We start from the raw sequence: 19,271 nt of genomic DNA on the forward strand, positions 1-19,271 counted from the left end.
TTCCCATCGTATTTAAATTTTGCAGTTGAGTGACTACAGTTCCACTGTTAGATCTGACATACAGAGAAAAGAAATTACAGGGCTCTTCAAAGTTTCAGGTACTGCCCTCATAAAACTATTTTGTGAAGCATTGGTCAAGGGTATAGCTTCCCGACCTTCCCAGCTGGAATGAGTAGGTCTAAAGTAACTAATCCACTCCACCATCCCAATCTCCCTAAGCCTTTAAATCTCTTCCTCTACATTAAATCAAGGGAGATCAGGCATTTCCAGCTTGCTCACACTGGGCCATCTTTTAATCCATATTTCAGCTAACCAAGCAAATAAACTATTAGAACCTTTTTTTAAGTCCCTGAACTGCAACATTGAATGCAGAATTCCTACTTAGTGGGCCCAAATCAATAAATTCAGCCTGATCCAACTCAATATTCCTTCCACCATTATCCCACATCCTTAATATCCATTTCCAAGACTGTTCTCCAGATTTCTGTTTATGTAAATTAGAAAATTTAAGAAGTTCTTTTTGAGTATAGCACACCTCATCATGGGTCACACTCTGAATCTCACTTCTCGGGGCCAGCTGGGATTTTAGTTAAAGGTCTAGAAACCAACAGGGGTGTTGGAGGTGGCTCCTGAAGGGAATCAACATTATCTTGCCTGGCAACTGTGTCAGGGAACACCATCACTGTTGCCTCAGGCAGCACAGGGTTTATCTTCTCAGGCAAACATGGAAAGTTTGACAGCAGCATGGGTTGGAGAGGGGATCTTGCCACTACTGGGGATGCAGAAGCTGCTGCTTCTGAGATTGCAAGCTCAGTGTCCCTAGCTTCATTAGAGTCCTCCCACACATCCCCATTCCAAGTAGCAGGATCTCAGTTTTATCCCAATCAATGCCCTCACTTTACTAGTAGACACCTAGTGTAGCTATACATGGACCTTTTGCTACAGGTCAGCCGCTTGCATGATAAGAACTTGTGTCTGATTTTCTACAATTTTAACTCTTTCTCTATGGGAGCTAAGATGCTCACTCAGGGCAATCTTAGCAGATTTGAAGCTCAGTATCTGCTTCTGAAGCTGGGAATTATAATTCCTGAGTTCATCCTTTTTCTTCATCACTTTGTCCAGTGAACTTAGGAGCAACCAACCAACTTCATTAAAGTTCATTTGTTCTCCACATATAGTCAAAGGTCACTAAACTCCTTGCCTCTCAAGAGAAGTGAATCAGGGGTGTCACAGGCATTTATTTTCCTAACTCTAAACAGTTCATACCAAGGACAATCAGTGTTCTCCATACCTAGGGGTAGAGTCCTTAGCATTTTTGGGTCTAATTATACTAGGCAGACACCTCCAAAAACCCCAAAACCAACAAAAGAACTTCATCCTTAATATTCTGTCCCTCTAGAACCACTCCTGGGACTGTATTTGTTAGGGTTCTCTAGAGAGTCATAACCAATAGTAGATACACACACACACACATACACACACAGAAGAGAGGATTTACTTTGTGGACAATGAATGTATGGATAAGAATTAGCAGCAGCCTCAATAAATGATGGTGCCTAAATAGAGAATAAGAGCAAAACAAAATCAAACAAAGCAAAACAAAAAAACAAACGTGCACCAATAACAGAAACAAAACTTGTTTTGCTGACCATCATTAGACTCTAAGAATAATAATGCTAATAGAATGTGAGTATGCAATTTTTATATTTTTAGGACATTACAGATGCATGACTGACCAACTCTAAATAAAAAAGACTATAGGGAATCACTTAAACAGTAAACTGAATATCTCTCTTCTCTCTTCAAAAATTTAACTAGATTTGTCAGAACAGCACAAAAATGAGACGAAACTGTGACACACTTAGAGAAAGTAAAAAGCAAATGAATAGCGTTAATCAATTTAGCACAGAAATATCAAGAAGCAAGCGGATTGGCAGAACACCATTATCAGAATTCGGGGTAATATCATTGAATGTAAAAGATAAAAATCAGTGGTTTTGTTTGTTTGTTTTCCCCAGAGTTACGTGAAATTATTAAGAAGCAGTTATTTCTCCATTCCTCATTCCCACTCCTTATAACTCAGTGACTAATTCTGTCTTAACCAAGCAGATGATTAGAGGTGAATTGTTCAGAAAGAGTGAATCAGAGGGACTCTGAAAAGATAGAATCAAAGCAAAGCCCAGAAAACTTTCTGGTGAGGGGAATCGAGTGAAATTCTAGAAGTGAAAGTGGAACTCTTTCAGTCCTCTTTGCTGATTCATCTGCTAGAAATCTGAAAAGTGTGATTATAATGTTATAACCATCAACTCATGAAGTCTAAATTCCAAATAATAGGAAACAGAAAATAAAGGTAAGAAAATAATTTTAAAAAATCTTACTAAAGAATGTGAATAGTAGAAAGGGCATTATTAGGAACATACACAATGATTGAAAACTATCTTGCAACAGGATACACCATCGTGAAACTGATCATTTGGGACATAGACAAATTTCCCAAAAGTTTGCATAGAAAGGATTTTAAAAAAAAACAACTGATACATATAATACATGTAAAGCATTTAAATAGTGCTTGGAAGATGGTAAATGCTAAAAATACAAAATATGTGTGTTTTTAAATAGAAGCAATCATAATAGTAATAGTAGTGGTTGTAATGTAAAGTATTTACAATGAAATATTTCTAAATGTACAGCTGAGAAGCTACTTGTTTAGAATATCTGATATTATTTGGAATTGCTTAATACTTACAGGATTACTGTGCTAAAATATATTTGCAATAATGTTTACTTTATCCATTAAGATTTTGAAATTAAAATGCACAGAGGGCCATGTAGTGCAATGTAAGATTATATTTGTAAATTTATTTTTCAATTGCAGATATGACTTTGCTAGCTCTTTTTAAAGATGAAATTGTTTCCTGCTAAAATCACCTGAGGAAGAAATTAAACATACTTTAACTGGGCTGTACCCCTGGGAGGTCTCGGAAGAGTCTGTTTATATAAGAAATGTATGAATTACTTTTCTTACCTCCTGAGGTGCTCCAGGATAATGACCTCTATTGAAAAAATATTAAGTGCTTTATAACTTCTCAGAACAGAGAAAGTTAAGTAAAAAGTACAATGAATAAAACAAAACAAATTTAATATTCAGAAAGGTTTCAAATGAAAAAAGTTTTTGAAATATTTTTTCCAGTTATTTAAGCCATTAACTATTCATAAGAAAGATGCTTTGAATAGAAGGGTTTGCCTTTGTGTGCATGTCCTTATGTCAATTTAATTGTTACAAAAAGAAAATTTCTATTTTTCTTACAGCTGATGACATTTGACAATCTCTTTTTGAACATACATAAATATTAAATTTTGCTACTTGAGTGCTACTTAAGAAAAAAAATTACTTCCATAAATGGAATACTGAATTTTGCAAAATTAAAAAAAAAAAACAGATAACCACAAAATACAAAAAAAAATTAAGGTAGACCGAATATATTCATTTTGGTTTTTAAGTTTATGGTATATTTTCCAAACCACAAATATTAGTACTTTTCTTATATAACTTGAAATCTTAATTTCTGCTAATCTATACAATGCTATAAAATATTACAATATTCTTACATTTACCAAATTTCTTCATTGAGAAAAATACAGTATAATAGCGTTGTGAACTTTCTGAATTTCATAAAGACATATCTCTATTAATGCAAAATTTAAATGATCTTATTACCCAAATTTCCACTTTATAAAATGATAGCTATGATTTCTAATATATTTTAATGTGTATAACATACTGAGAAAGAATTATAGATTTCATATAAATATTTTCCTTGCTTTTTATGATTCTTATGTTTTAAATATAACTATCTTATTTATTTAAAAAGAATGCAGTGAAATTAGAAAGAACTTACATTTTAAAAAGTTAATATGGTACTTACTATGGTTTGTCTGTGTCCCCACCCAAATCTCATCTTGAATTTTAGCTTCCAAAAGTCCCCATGTTTCATGGGAGGGACTCAATGAGAAGTAATTAAATCATGGGGGCAGATTTTTCTCATTTCATTTTTATGATATTGAATAAGTCTCCTGCAATCTGATAGTTTTATAAAGGCCAATTTATTTACAAATGTTATCTTGCCTGCTGCCATGTAAGGTATGCTTTTGCTCCCTCTTCACCTTTATCATGATTGTGAGGTCTCCCCAGTTATGTGGAACTGTGAGTTCATTAAAATTATTTTCCTTATGAATTGCTCTGTCTCAGATGTGTCTTTATAAGCAATGTGAGAATAGACTAATACAGTTCTTTTCCTTTAAAAAGATAATTTATTAAGGTGAATGTCTTAGAGATCTACTGTATAGACTAGTGCCTCTATTCAGAAATACTGTATAGTATATTTAACATTTGAATAATAGTTCTCATGTAGTGTTCTCATCACAAAACATAATAATAATGAATAAAGAGAGACAGAAAACTTTTTGAAGTGAAGGATATGTTTACAGCGTGGATTGTGATGACTTCTCAGGCATAGATTTGCCTCCAAATTCATCAAGTTGTATACATTAAATATGTAGTACATCATTTTGTTTAAAAAACACATATCAATAAAGTCATTTTTAAAAAGACATAATAATTGTAATTATTTCCATTTTTCCTCAAATTTAGAAGAAGGCAGCTATTTTATTATCTTCAACATGTTATCAAAAACTATTGTACCAATAACATAGCAAGTAAGTATCTATAAGTCTTATATATCAATGCTTTCCTACAAATGGAATTTTAAGAAATATTGTACAAAATTGTTGTACCATAAAATTTCTGTAAATGACACTGAACTAGAAAAAAACTATTTTAAAATTTACATGCAGGCTGGGCGCGATGGCTCAAGCCTGTAATCCCAGCACTTTGGGAGGCAGAGGTGGGTGGATCACAAGATCAAGAGATCGAGACCATCCTGGTCAACATGGTGAAACCCCGTCTCTACTAAAAATACAAAAAAATTAGCTGGGCATGGTGGCGCGTGCCTGTAATCCCAGCTACTCGGGAGGCGGAGGCAGGAGAATTGCCTGAACCCAGGAGGCGGAGGTTGCGGTGAGCCGAGATCGCGCCATTGCACTCCAGCCTGGGTAGCAAGAGCGAAACTCCATCTCAAAAAAAAAAAAAAAATTCACATGCAACCAAAAATTTTTTAAAAGCCCAGATAGCCAAGGCAATTCCTAAGCAAAAAGAATAAAGCTAGAGGCATCATGCTACCCAACTTCAAACTATACTACAGGGCTACTACAGTAACCAAAACAGCATGGTCCTGGTACAAAGACACATAGACCAAAACAGAATAGGAAACCCAGAAATAAGACTCAACACCTACAAATATCTGATCTTTGACAAACCTGACAAAAGCAAGCAATGGGAAAAGTTTTCCTATTCAGTAAACGGTTCCCTATTAAATAAATGGTGCTGGGATAACTAATTAGCCGTATGCAAAAAATTGATACTGGACCCCTTCCTTACACCATCTAAAAATTAACTCAAAGTGGATTAAAAACTTAAACCTAAAACCAGAAACTATCAAAACCCTGGAAGACAACCTAGGCAATACCATTCAGGACATGAGAAAATGTTTCATGATGAAAACACCAAAAGCAATTGCAACAAAAGAAACAAAAGCAAAAATTGACACATGGGATCTAACTAAACTAAAGAGCTTCTACACAACAAAAGAAACTATCAACAGAGTGAACAGACAACCTACAGAATGGAAGAAAATTTTTACAAATTATGCATCTGATAAAGGTCCAATATCTAGCATCTATGAGGAACTTAAATAAATATACAAAAAAAAATCCCAATAAAAAGTGGGCAAAGAACATAAACAGACACTTCTCAAAAGAAGACATACATATGACCAGCAATAATATAAAAACAAGCTCAACATCTCTGATTAGAGAAATTCAAATGAAAACCACAATGAAATACCATCTCAAACCAGCTGGATGAATCCTATTAAAAAGTCAAAAAATCTGGCTGGACACAGTGGCTCATGCCTGTAATCCCAGCATTTTGGGAGGCCGAAGCAGGCGTATCATGAGGTCAGGAGATCAAGACCATCCTGGTCAATACAGTGAAACCCCATCTTTACTAAAATACAAAAAGTTAGCCAGGTGTGGTGGCATGTGCTTATAGTCCCAGCTACTTGGGAGGCTTAGGCGGTAGAATTGCTTGAACCAAGGAGGTGGAGGTTACAGTGAGCTGAGATCGCCCCACTGCACTTTAGCCTGGTAACAGTGTGAGACTCCATCTCAAAAAAAAGGAGTCAAAAAAATCTAACCAAACCTCCTGGTTCAAATGCCGAATGGGAATGTTTATCCCTGGCAAGGGATGTCACCTCTTGCCAGCATCACTATCAGGTAATAAATAACTGATGGATCTTTCCAAACATGCCTACATGTGGAATCCTGGACCTTTGTATGATATTTGATAACAGTAGTGACCGACAAGTCAGCCAGTCAACCGGGAACTTGAGGACCAATAGTCCATGGTAGGAGCGTTATATAAGATACTGGCCAATACATATTGTGTCTCTGATCTTTCAAAACTTCATCTGCGAAAAAGATTACTTCCACCTAGCATGTAAAATTTCAAATGGTGCGGTGACTATACTGAGTATGGATATCTCAATCTTAAAAATATCCCCATTTGATGTAAGGGGAATGACCTTATAAGGCCTAGACTAAATCTAGCTGGAACACTCAAAAACCACAACTTAGAACTATTTCTTCAAGAAATGGGGCTTTACTTTCCCTGTGGCTCCTGGCTACACTTAATCCTTCCAAAGCACTGTAGGGAAACATGAACCATAGTGGTGGCAGTGGTCTGTGACCTATTATTTTTAAACCCAATTGACATGGCAGTATCATCTGTTGAAATTCCAATCTGGGTATTTTTCAGGAGAGTGCATTCTCTAGTGCACACTGAACAAGGAGATCACTTATCTCTATGCTATCAGATGGAGATTTAACAGAGAGAGAGTCCTAAGGAGGACATGCCCATGACAATCCTATATTAGAAAAACCATGTATGGGGAATTCTATAGGCAGAGGCCTAATCCGGTTTGCCAGTAGTCCTCTTTTTGAAAGATGGGTACTTAATTCTATTACGATGCAAGAAGGATAAGAGGCAACGTTATAGTAGAGATCCAACAACAATCCACAATTGTCTAGCTTCTGTGGAAATGCAAAATAGGTGAACTCTCGATGTCCTTACAGTCAAAGGAGGAGATGCCTGTGTAATATTAAACGACATGTGCTATTTCTGGATCAACACTGCCAGTCAAGTAGAAGAAAACTTATAGGTGCTTACGGAAAAAAATTAGAATTATTAACAGATTGAGAGAAAATTGGGGCTCTGGTCCCAGTTGCGGTTGGCTACAATCCCTTCTTAAGGGTTCTGGTCTTATATTTGGACCTGCTTAGCTCCTTTATTAGGATCGTTTTTTCCTTGTACATCTTGTGTTCATGCTCATGCCTTTTATACCAAAGCTATAACTCAAATTATTTCTTCTCACCTAGAGGCTATCAAGCTCTAAATGGTAATGCAAATGGAAACATGTATGATTGCACCTTTCTTCTGAGGATGCTTAGACTGGACCCAGTAAGAACCCTAGCTGCTATTCCCCATACAATATCCCTCTCCAGCAGGAAACAGCCAGAAGGATTGTTGCCTCACCACCTTAACAGCAGTTAGGATATGCATTCCTGAAGAGAGAATGAGAAGGGAGGAAGAAATGGGTCAGGCAGGCAGTTCGGGTGAGCCATTGGTAAAACTCCTTTAAAAAAGAACAGCTTGAAAATCAAACTAAGGGCTCAAATAAGAAACAGCTTGCATCCTTGAATGGAAATGAACACAGATGAACAAATTACACTCCTTTTTTGGACCCATTTCTCTCTCCTTGGTATGCCTTAATCTCTTTTCACCTATTTTACATATTCCTACATTTCTGTGATTGGCCACCAGCCATCTTCATTTACATAGAGTTAATCATCACTTCAGTCCCTGATTGGTCTCTGGCCCAAGTGCCAGGCCAAGCTTTCACCTCTTTCTCCAACTGGTTATTTACACCATCATACCTCTTTCTGAGTGGTGCTTTATCTAAAATGGTCTGCAAACCAGTCAGCACATTCCTACCTTCCCAGTTCATAAAAACCTCAGAGGCAGCTTCATAGCTGGCAACCCTTTTTTGGGCCCCCTCTGTTGGCTGAGAGCTTTTCTGTCACTTAATAAATGTAACTGTGCCTTACTCACTCTCTGTTGTCCATGCACCTTATTCTTCTTATTTGTGGGACAAGAACCCAAAGCTCACCATTAGAGGTGAATGACAGGGGGAAGTAAAGAAGTTGCAACACTCTCTCTCACTCGTAGAACTAAAGGATTGATAAAGCTGCAACAATAGTAGGAAAATTCATGTTAACAAATTAAAATCAAATGTGAAAATAAGAAAATATTTCTCCCAGGCATTTCACTGAACCTCATTAAGATATTAATCAGGGATCTGCTGTTGCCCTCCACAGGACTGGGACTGTGAGGGGGACGTATGGTGAAGCCTGGTTTGCAGCTGCAGAGCCTGGGGCCACCGCCTGGGGTAGAAGGCCGCATAGAGGTGGCTAATTATAACAGAATACCTAACTGCTGAGGCAACTCAAAGCAAAGTAGTAATCTGAGTGGTGTAGAATGAATCGGGGAAGATTTCCTCTAAGAGTACCCATGCTGGATGCTCTTCTCAATCAGATCTGGATCTTAAGCCTGGGAGCCAAAGTTTATAGAGAAAGACCAAAATGGCTTCAATTCCAGAAAACTATGAAGGCAAGAATGTCCTCCTCACAGGAGCTACTGGTTTTCTAGGGAAGATGCTTCTGAAAAAGTGGCTGAGGTCTTGTCCTAAGGTGAATTCAGTCTATGTTTCTGTGAAGCAGAAAGCTGGACAGACACCACAAAAGCAAGTGGTGTCAAGCTCTTTGACAGATTGAGACATGAAAATCCAGATTTTAGATAGAAAATTATAGCAATCAACAGCGAACTCACCCAACCTAAACAGGCTCTCAGTGAAGAAGATAAAGAGGTCATTGTAGATTCTATCAATATTACATTTCACTGTGCAGTTACAGTAAGTTTTCTAAAAATTTAAGAGATGCTGTTCAGTTAAATATGATCGAACGTGACAGCTTATTCTCCTTGCACAACAAATGAAGACTCCGGATGTGTTCATGCATGTATCAACAGCATGCCTACTGTAATCCAAAGCATATTGATGAAGTAGTCTATCTACCACCTGTGGGTCCCAAGAAGCTTATTGATTCTTTAGAGTGGATGGATGATGGCCTAGTAAATAATATCATGCCAAAATTGACAGGAGACAGACCTAATACATACATATACACAAAAGCATTGGCAGAATATGTTGTACAACAAGAAGGAGCAAAGCCAAATGTGGCAATTGCGAGGCCATTGATTGTTGGTGCAAGTTGGAAATAACTTTTACAGGATGGATTGATAACTTTATTGGAGCAAGTGGTCTCTTTTGTGGCAGATAAAGGAGTTCTTCAAACAATGCATGCCTCCAACAATGCATCAGCATTCAGCATTAGAACATCTATGCCTATGGTGGTCTAAATGCGCAAAATATATAATACACTTAAGTCATCTCACCTTTCATCAGGACATCAAACCATCTTAGATCAGAGTGTGTGAAGTAAATTATAGTCTATTTTATGTAACATTTTAATGTTTATGCTCAGAAGACCTAGTGAACACATTGTGTTATGCCAGCTCAAATCTACAATAGCCACGAAAACCATGACTTAATACACTGAGCCCCAGAAGAAAGGGGTGGGATGGGGACAGGAGTGAGGAAATAGGAACACTGACCAGTATAACTGTACAATTCTGGAACATATTAATTAAACTGTGCCTTAACATATAAAGAATTTCTAATTCTAATGTTCAATGCAATGGAAGACATTTATTTGGACAGTAATACTAGCTAAGATGGTAGATATTTGATTATTTACTGATGCAGAGAAATGCACTGTTATTTCCATAGTAACAGCATGGTTAGCCATTTGTAGAACCATTGGAACTACAAGAGGAAAAACTATGGAGTACATAAAAAATATAAATCTACAAAATTAAAAGTTTTGCTATAGTTGGTACCTGAATATAAAAGCCCACATTTTCCTATTTCTGCTTTGGAGTAGGACTCTCCTAGGTGTTTGTTTGATTGTTTTTGTTTGTTTGTTTGTGTGTTTGTTTTCTGAGATGGAGATCCTCTCTTGTTGCCCAGGCTGGAGTGCCATGGTGCGATCTCCACTCACCACAACCTCCGACTCCCCAGTTCAAGCAGTTCTCCTGTCTCAGCCTCTCGAGTAGCTGGGATTACAGGCCCATGACACCACACCCAGCTAATTGTTGTATTTTCAGTAGAGACGGGGTTTCATCATATTGGTCAGGCTGGTCTCAAACTCCTGACCTCAGGTGATCCACCCACCTCAGCCTCTCAAAGTGCTGGGATTACAGGCATAAGCCACCATGGGTGGGTCTTTCCTAGGTTTTATAGAATTTGGTTTTCTATTGCTCCACATTTTATGATGCCCATTGTCGTTTTTGAAATGTCCTTGGATGATCTCTATAATGTTGTTGTAATAATTAAACAAAATGAGACAATTTCTAAGAAAGTGTTCTGTACACTGTAAAGAGCTACACAATTTCATCATTCTAATATTTTCAAATCTTGGTAATAAAACTTTGGCCCTTCTTCTGTTAGTTCCTAATTTATAATTAGGCTTTGCATTAAAAATACGTTATTTAGTTTATTTAATTTTGAACCAGAAGCTGATGTCTTTAAATTTTTTTTTCCTGACCAGGCACAGTGGCTCACACCTGTAATCCCAGCACTTTGGGAGGCTGAGGAGGGTGGATCATTAGGTAAGAGATGGAGACCATCCTGGCCAACATGGTGAAACCCTGTCTCTACTAAAAATACAAAAATTAGCCAGGCATGGTGACATGTGCTCAAAATCCCAGCTACTCAGGAGGCTGAGACAGGAGAATCACTTGAACTCAGGAGGCAGAGGTAGAGGTTGCAGTGAGCCAAGATCATGCCATTGCAGTCCAGCCTGGGTGACAAAGTGAGACTCCAGCTCAAAAAAAAAAAAAATTCTAAATGTTTAACTCTAGATTTTTTTTTACACTAGAAAAACTAAAAGTTAATACATAGTTTACATGTAGAATGTAATGGAGGAAGTAAAAAAGTGAGGCTATGTGAGACCAGGCTTTTTAGGATAGAAACAATTTAATTGAATCCCATGGTCCAAAGCCATGTAGATAGTTTCTCAGTTTTCTTCCTGGCAGAGCTGATCTACTGAAGGAGGCTTGAGTTAGCTATTTCTTCACATGATTATTAAATTTAAAGAGAGTAACATTTTGACATTGCTTTATGTCTTTAAGATCTTTTAAAGATACAGTTGAATCTTCAGTATTTAATTATAATTTTTCTGCCACTATTTGAAAAGCATTGACTATTTTATGTGAGTCTTAGAGACATAAAGTTAAATACTACTTTTATCTATAGTTGTTTTTCTCTGCTTGTTGATGTCAAGACATCTAGTCACCTTTCTCAACTAATAGAAAAACATTATATAAAAATTATTTACTTATTTATTTTTTATACTTAATTATTTATAACATGGTACTACACAATAGTGGTTAAGCATCTAGTATCTGACATGCCTTGCCTGACTTCCAATCATAGCTCGGATATTTACCATTTCTAAGATGGGGTGAATTACTTGTGCTCTCTGCCTCATTTTACCATTTGTAAATTTGAAATTATCATTTGTAATTGGAGTAATTACTATTGGTAATTTGAAGGCTGAATAAATAGAAGTGTGCAAAATAATTAGAAAGATATCTAGCATAAAGCAATACCCAGTAGGTATTATTTTTAGGGCAACATTTATTTTTTAATTGCAAACATTTTTGTTATAATCATTAGAAAAATAAACTGCTGAAGATGAAGAATGTACACAGAAAAAAGCAGATAACATTATTACTTAAAATAATTTTATTTTCTCTTATTGGAAGAAATGATTTACTTCTCAGACTTGTCTATAACATGTCACAAATAATATCTATTTCAGCCAATTGTGCACTTTTAATGGTAAGGAAATTTTTGATCACAGATTTTCATTTGATTCTCATAGTATTTTTCCATAGTTCATTGTTTATTTTGACCTTATTTTCCTGTTTTTAATGTCTACTATTTCCTCATCAGTATATTGTATTTTCCAGAATATTGTTAGCCAAGGCAAAGACTATATATTTTCTTTTTGATGCTTTGAGGGGTTACTCAATTTAAAGTAAATAGTTTGGCTTTTCCCAAATACAATATCATGAAACTTTTCGACACTTGCACTTATTGGCCTTATGAAAATTATTACTTCAGGTAATATACAGCAGACACTGGTAACAGTTGAATAATAAAGTAAGCACAGAATGATTATAAATAGTAAATTTTTTATGTCTCATAAACCTGGGTTTTAATTTTGGCTCTGTCAATGATTATATTATATTAATAAGGGCAATCATCTGATAATCTTTATCAATATAACTGTGATTAAATAAACCTAAACTTTAGAATACATGGAAAATAATGGTTTTGAAGTTGATAATATGGATAAATAATAAAACACATTAATAAGTAGAATTAATAACAATAATAATCATAGATACTTATGATTCTATAGGGTTTGAATGCCTTTTGTTAAGCAGTTATATAAATTTCTTCACGCTTAATAAGTCAACAACCTATTATCAAAACATCAAAGAGTGTATTATCATCTTGCAGTGGCCAGAAATAAATTAATATTCAAGATTTTTAAAATATATATTGAGACCTCATCCTCATTTTATGTATGGATCCCATGGTGATGTGAAAGATTTTATTTTTCATGAAAACTAATCACTGAAGCCAGGTGAATGGGATCCTTTGATTTCTAAGTCGAAGGAATTAGGTCTGCTTACTCTTTTTTTTTATAAAAGAAAAAGAAGTAGCATAAGGCCCTTCTCTAACCCATTAAAAAATGGATTTTCTATGGCAAACTGAGGTTCTGCTATCCCAAAGAGAGAAAGTGATGTTGGTTGACTAAGAAAATATATATCCACTACCTATGGAAAATTTCAAATAAGGTAATAGATCAACCATTTGGTAACTAATTTACAAAACATTTCTTAAAACGTTACTTTTTATCTACAAGATTTAGGGGCCTGAGTTCATGGCAGCAGGTTAACTGCTGCTTCTAGTTGCCTTGAAATTGCCCCAAATAGCAGAATATTAAAGGAAAAAAGTGTAAATTACCTATCTTCTAAATATTGCATCAGGATTTAGCACCCAGGCACCTCCCCACCCATTGTCCTGTTGCTAATGACAATTTATTAAATAGTAATTATAACTACTCCGACCTTTGCAGCTGCTCTTAGAAAATTCTAGCTAAAGTTCTGATTTATCTATCTATTGGTAGATCAACTGATTGATTGATCAGTTTCCTGATAACAGCTCAATGAGAAAGAAACTGTCATTATTCCCAGGTGAGTGAAAGGAGACACGAAAAAGGCAGGCAATATCAGCCTGAAATTGCACAGCTGGTAGGTGTTGGAGACAGGCTTCACTCAGAGTGTGACTCACAGACACTGCAGCCTGCAACACAAACCTCCAAGCTATTCTGCCTACTTTAGCTACAGAGGTTGCGGATTGGGAGGTGAGAAGAGTAATTCGTTATAGAATTGGTCTGCCAAGGAAACTGGGGAAAAGTATACAATGATATGTTCACAAAACATTTTTATCACAGTGTCCTCTGTTTGTCAAGACACTACAGAGAGGAGATGAGTTCAGAAAAGAATTCACCACTTTGCAAGAAAGAAATATTAAGAGTCCAACATTTTTTTGAACTTTAAGTGTTGGAGTAGGCAACTTTCTTATTCCCAACTAGTTAAAACCAAAAGTGAGAAAAATTTTGATCAATAAAAGCAGATGGAAGCCCATCCTTCTGTGGAGAATTAAATTAAAAGGATGATCAATATACCTGCTATCCAAAAGCTTTAAGATGCCCCACAATAGAAGTCCCTCTGAGTGTGTGTGGAATGAAGTGTATTCTTTCAATTGGACAAAATTGTTCAGTGAAAAGAGGACAAAGTTATGGCTATGTCATAATACTTGACAAGTTTAAAGTACTTTCAGTTAATTTTAGAAAGGGCAAAATGATTAGATTAAATTGACAGTTCTAGGAAGGGGGAGATCCAGACAGCCAATCTGACCAGCATGCATTCTCCTGAAGTTTCAAAAGCAAAACACGTACCAACATTACACATGCTACCATAAAGAGAATGGAGATTGTTTTACACCTAATTTCACATCAACAACATAATTTGGCAAAAGAGAATAAAATAATGGTTTCAGAAATCTAAGTAAAAGATATTCTGGGTCTAAGATTTGGTATTCCATCAAAATGTCCATCAAGCAAGAAGAGAAATGAGACATTTTCAGATATACTAAGACTCAGAAATTTCACTTCTTTCACAACGTTGCTTAGTGAAAAAGTGAAAAGAGAATGCATTCTGTAAGAGAAAAAAAAATCAATATTCTCAACTAGTTAAAACCAAAACAGAAAATACACCATCCAAATGCATTCTATTTCACAGTATGAAGAATAACAGCACTACAATAAAAGCTGTGCACCTCTCCTAGAAAATAACTGTTGACAATGAACAAAATTTCATAAAGTTCTGAGAATAAGTTTTCTGTAAATTAGTAAATATTCTGAAGTACAGTACAGAATCTGGCCAGTAGTAGGAATAACAGATGAGCAAATTATTCTTCTGTCAGTGAGAAAAAAATAAATGCAATTAATAAATCTCATAGGTCTGAGAATCTATAAAAGACAATTCAAATAAAAAAGAAAGCATAGACATAATTTTGTTATTAATATAATTAAGAAAATGTTGTGAATTTGATCATAAGGTTTTTAATATTTCACTGCTAACAGCAGACTTTTGCTGAGAAATAATTTTGAATCTTTTTAAATAGGTCTAGCCCTCTAGCTATACTTGTATATTTAACACTTTGTAAATGCTATTATCAGTTTTTAATTATTTAAACAAATCTTGAAACAAAACATAAGTTACTGTTACAGTTACATAATAGAATTTTCATATGTAAACCTTAGCAATAGAAAAGGGAAGGTATAGAGAAGTTTGAAGGTAAATAAGAAATCAGTCAATTGAGGATCTTACATTGATCTTGAGTTAATAGATCAATAAATACAAGATGCATAATTTAAAATTAATAATGAAAAATGTATAGAAAACAAACTCAATACAAATCTGTTAACCAAAAATTCTAAAGTATGAAGAAGTCAAATGATCTGTATAATAGAGTGATGTGATTACATTTTATAAGAAAATAACTAAGAATAAAAAAGTTAAAGTAGAATACAGTAGGTAAGTGGGACGTCGGGATAGTATGTTAGTTTTCAAAGACTACCACCACAAAGTATCACTAATCAGGGTTTCTCATAATCTCCTTCTCAGGTTCAATATTTCAATGATTTTCTATAACAATTTATAGAACTCAGGAAACACTTCACTGAAGCTTACAAGGTTATTATGAAGGACATTATAGAAGATACAAATGTACAGCCTGTTTAAGAGGTATATAGAGCCAGGTCCAGAAGGGTCCTAATAGAGTAACTTCTGTCCCTGTGGTGGAGTTGGAGTGCACCACCTTCCTGGCAAGTGAATGTGTTCACCAACCCAGAGGCTCTTTGAATCCAATCGATTAGGAATCTGTGTAGAGGCTTCATTCATGGGAGCATGATGGATTTATTTAGTCTCTAACCCTACTCCCCTTGCCTGAGGATGTGGGGGTAGGACTAAATATTTCTGGCTTCTAATTATGGCTTCATCTTTCTAGTGATCTGCCCCCACCCTGAAGCTGTCTGGGAGCCCACCAACAGTGGCCTCATAAAAATGAAAAGGTTCCTGTCACCCAAGATATTTCAAGGAACTTAGACGATCTAGGTAAGATGCTTGTATCACTCCCATAACTCAGGAAATTACAAGAGTTTTAGGAGCACTGTATAAGCAACCAGGTACAGAGATCAATATGCATATCTTATTGTGTCACATACCTGTAATCTTTCCAGCAGATCTTTCTAGCCCAGCCATATCCTTGACGTTCTCATCCCAAAATTCTTTGCAACATAACTAAGCTGGTAATTTTCCAGGTATTCAAGTTTTAGTTCTTTTTTGCCAAACAATTCTTCAATTTATCTCTCTCCTCATTCAGTTTGCTATAAGCAACAAGGAGAAACCAGTACACACCGTCAATACTTTGTTTGGAACTCTTCTTAACTAATTATTCATGTTTACCACTTAGAAGTTCTATTTTTGACCAAACCCTCAGACGAAACTCAGCCAAGTTCTTTGTCACTTCCTAACTGGAATCACCGTTCCCCCAATTCTCAATATCATGTCTTCATTTCTGTCTGAGACCTCACCACAAGCATCTTTGACATTAATATATCTACTGATATTCCATTCATGATTATATATTCATTCTCTCTGAAAATAGAAGCTTTCTCTGCAGCTCTCCTTTTTTCTGTGTCCTCAGCAGAACTGCCCTTAACGTCCATATTTCTACCAACTTTCTTTCGGGCAATGTAGGTTTTTCTTCCTACCATGCATCACAGTATTCTTCCGGCTTCTGTTACCTCATTCCAAAGCCACTTCTACATCTTTAGGTTTTTGTTACAGAAGTACCTCACTGCTGGTATCAAAACATGCATTTATTTGCTAAGATTGCAGTAAGAATGCACCACAATTCTGGAAGGTAGCAGTCTGAGGTCAAGAAGTTGGTAGGGTCACTTTGTATTGAGGCCTCTCTTTTGGCTTGTAGAGACTGTGTACCTCCTCTGTCTTCATATGGTTATCATGCTGTACCCATCTCTGTCCTAATGGTCTTTTCTTATAAAGACACCAGTCACATTGGCTATCAGAGCCTACTTTACTTAAGTATACCTATTGAAAGACCTTATTTGAAATACAGTCATATTCTCAGGTTATAGCTGCTAGGATATCAACATATAAATTTGGGGAGAACACAATGTAGCCTACAACAGAGGGCTACTTTAGAGTTTGGCAGTGACTACCAGATGTCTGTTCAATATCCATTATTTTGTTAGTGACAGAAACACAATTTTATTACAATAGGCAATATTCCTAGTTAAAGATTACAGTTTTATGGCTTTATTGTAGGTAAGTTTGGCAAATACACATATCAGAAAATGTTAACTGTAAATTTCAATTGCCATTTTGAGAATATGGAAGATGGAAGTAAGTTAAATATATTGTGCCAAAAGATAAAAGTGTCCGAGGTCTCAACAGGTAGCTGTCATACTATCCCTGGAAAACTGATAACTTGAGATAAATTTGGTATAATTATTCTGAATACACACCTCATGATATAGTAGCTTACAACAAATACTTATTTCCTGCTCACAGGTTGGCGGGTGGACTGTATTTTCACTAATCGGAGCTGGGGGTCAGCTGGACTTTAGACTTTCAAGTCTACTCTAGCTGTTTTCATTCCAGAATCCAGGCTAAAGGATCAACAGCTTCCTCATCTGTGTTCTCCTGATTTGGGACAGAGGAGATGTACAGAGAGCTGTGGAAAGTTTCTAGACTTCTTTAAGACTTTTCTTGGAAATGTCATAGTAGAATTTCCACTTTTATTTTATTGGTCAAAGCAAGTCATATGGTTAAGTCCAAGCACTGAAAAGTTAGAAACAAACGGATGCAAAATTCTATTCCAGGAAGAGAGGAAAACATTTGGAACAATATCTGCAAATAATCCAACATTCCACGGTTGTCTAACGCCCTGCTGCTTGTAATAGAAAAAAATGTTTATTTTGTTTAATTTCCTATTACTCGTGATGTTTGTTACTAGCATCCTGGTACAATTTTAACTTATACCCACAGCTACAGTTTTTAAATTTCATTTGTTAACTCTTCAGTGTTAACAAGTTATTTTATGATTTACATTTTAACTTTCATAACTGTAATCGTAATGTAAAAAAAGGCTTTTTGAATCCAAAAACCAAATTTGAACTAATTTGTAGATGCCAAATTTGTCTGTAGGTTCAACCAGACCAGAGTTTAGGAGAGTACGTCGATGGAAAGAGGATGATAGCAAGCATAAGACTCACTGTAGACACCTAGAAGATGCTGCAAAACGGTAGCTGCGTGTCAGCAAAAGACCAGCGGATGTGAACAACCATGGCCTAACAGAGGTAACAGGCTGTGGTGAGCTTTGTAAAAACAAATTCATGACACCAATTGACTTATTTAACACGAGAAGAATCAAGATTTTCACACTTGAGAACATATTTAAATTAGCCAACCAACCTAATGTACGTAATAAAACAATACCATTTTTGGAAGCCAGAGAACCTATATTTTTCACTTGTAGAGTTCAAAAAATTCTGCCTAAGTGAGTGTTGCATACTTTGTGAAGGAGTGAATATATGAATGAGTCAGAGGGGCAAGTCTTTTGGAATGTTCTTTGTAACTGAGTAAAACAGTGCTGTCAATATTTTCTTGTGTTAATGTAAGCAGATCTGCCATTAATACTAGGCAAAAAAGGAAATAATTTATAAACTTTCACATATTTGATATATTATGATAAATTATTCTGAGTGAATTTTAAAAACTAATAACTTTGAAAAGTAAATCAAATTTACTTAAAATCTATCGGAACTATATTTATAGTTTAAAAGTCATGAAAAATGAGTTCACATTTATTGACAAAAATAAAACTATAGAACTTTTGAATCAGCAAAATTAGTTTCATACTTCATAGTCTTTCCCAAGAGATGAATTAATGTATGGAGCCTATTAATATTGCCTTGTGAGAGTGAGATAATTCTATAAATACACAAAGAAGTTTATAATTAAATAAAAATAACCTTTCATAGTGTATTGATACTGTATGATTAATAATTGCTTTATAAATTTGTAATGCTGATGATATATTTGTATTACATTTCAAATATTAACATAATTGTCTCAACATATGTTTTTATATGTGTTTCCTATAAGATACATTCTAGATAGTATAAGTCTCCACATGAAGCAGACTCTGCAGTACCTTTTCCTTTTAGGGAATTTGTAGTACAATTTT

General features: G+C 35.5%; 1 long non-coding RNA gene and 1 pseudogene across 1 annotated transcript in view; both read left to right on the forward strand.

Annotated features, from left to right (window-relative positions):
- Positions 1–2,210: 2,210 nt before the first annotated feature.
- Positions 2,211–19,271, forward strand: part of LOC144578924 (uncharacterized) — a 45,832-nt gene continuing 28,771 nt past the window's right edge. Inside the window, exons 1-3 of the long non-coding RNA XR_013525490.1 lie at positions 2,211–2,350; positions 16,005–16,111; positions 18,230–18,381. This is a non-coding gene — a long non-coding RNA (uncharacterized LOC144578924). The remainder of the gene's footprint in view (positions 2,351–16,004; positions 16,112–18,229; positions 18,382–19,271) is intronic.
- On the forward strand, positions 8,818–9,652 carry LOC100399727 (fatty acyl-CoA reductase 1 pseudogene; annotated as a pseudogene).

This window comes from Callithrix jacchus, chromosome 1, assembly GCF_049354715.1.
Source record: "Callithrix jacchus isolate 240 chromosome 1, calJac240_pri, whole genome shotgun sequence".
In the NCBI taxonomy this organism is placed as follows: domain Eukaryota; kingdom Metazoa; phylum Chordata; class Mammalia; order Primates; family Cebidae; genus Callithrix; species Callithrix jacchus.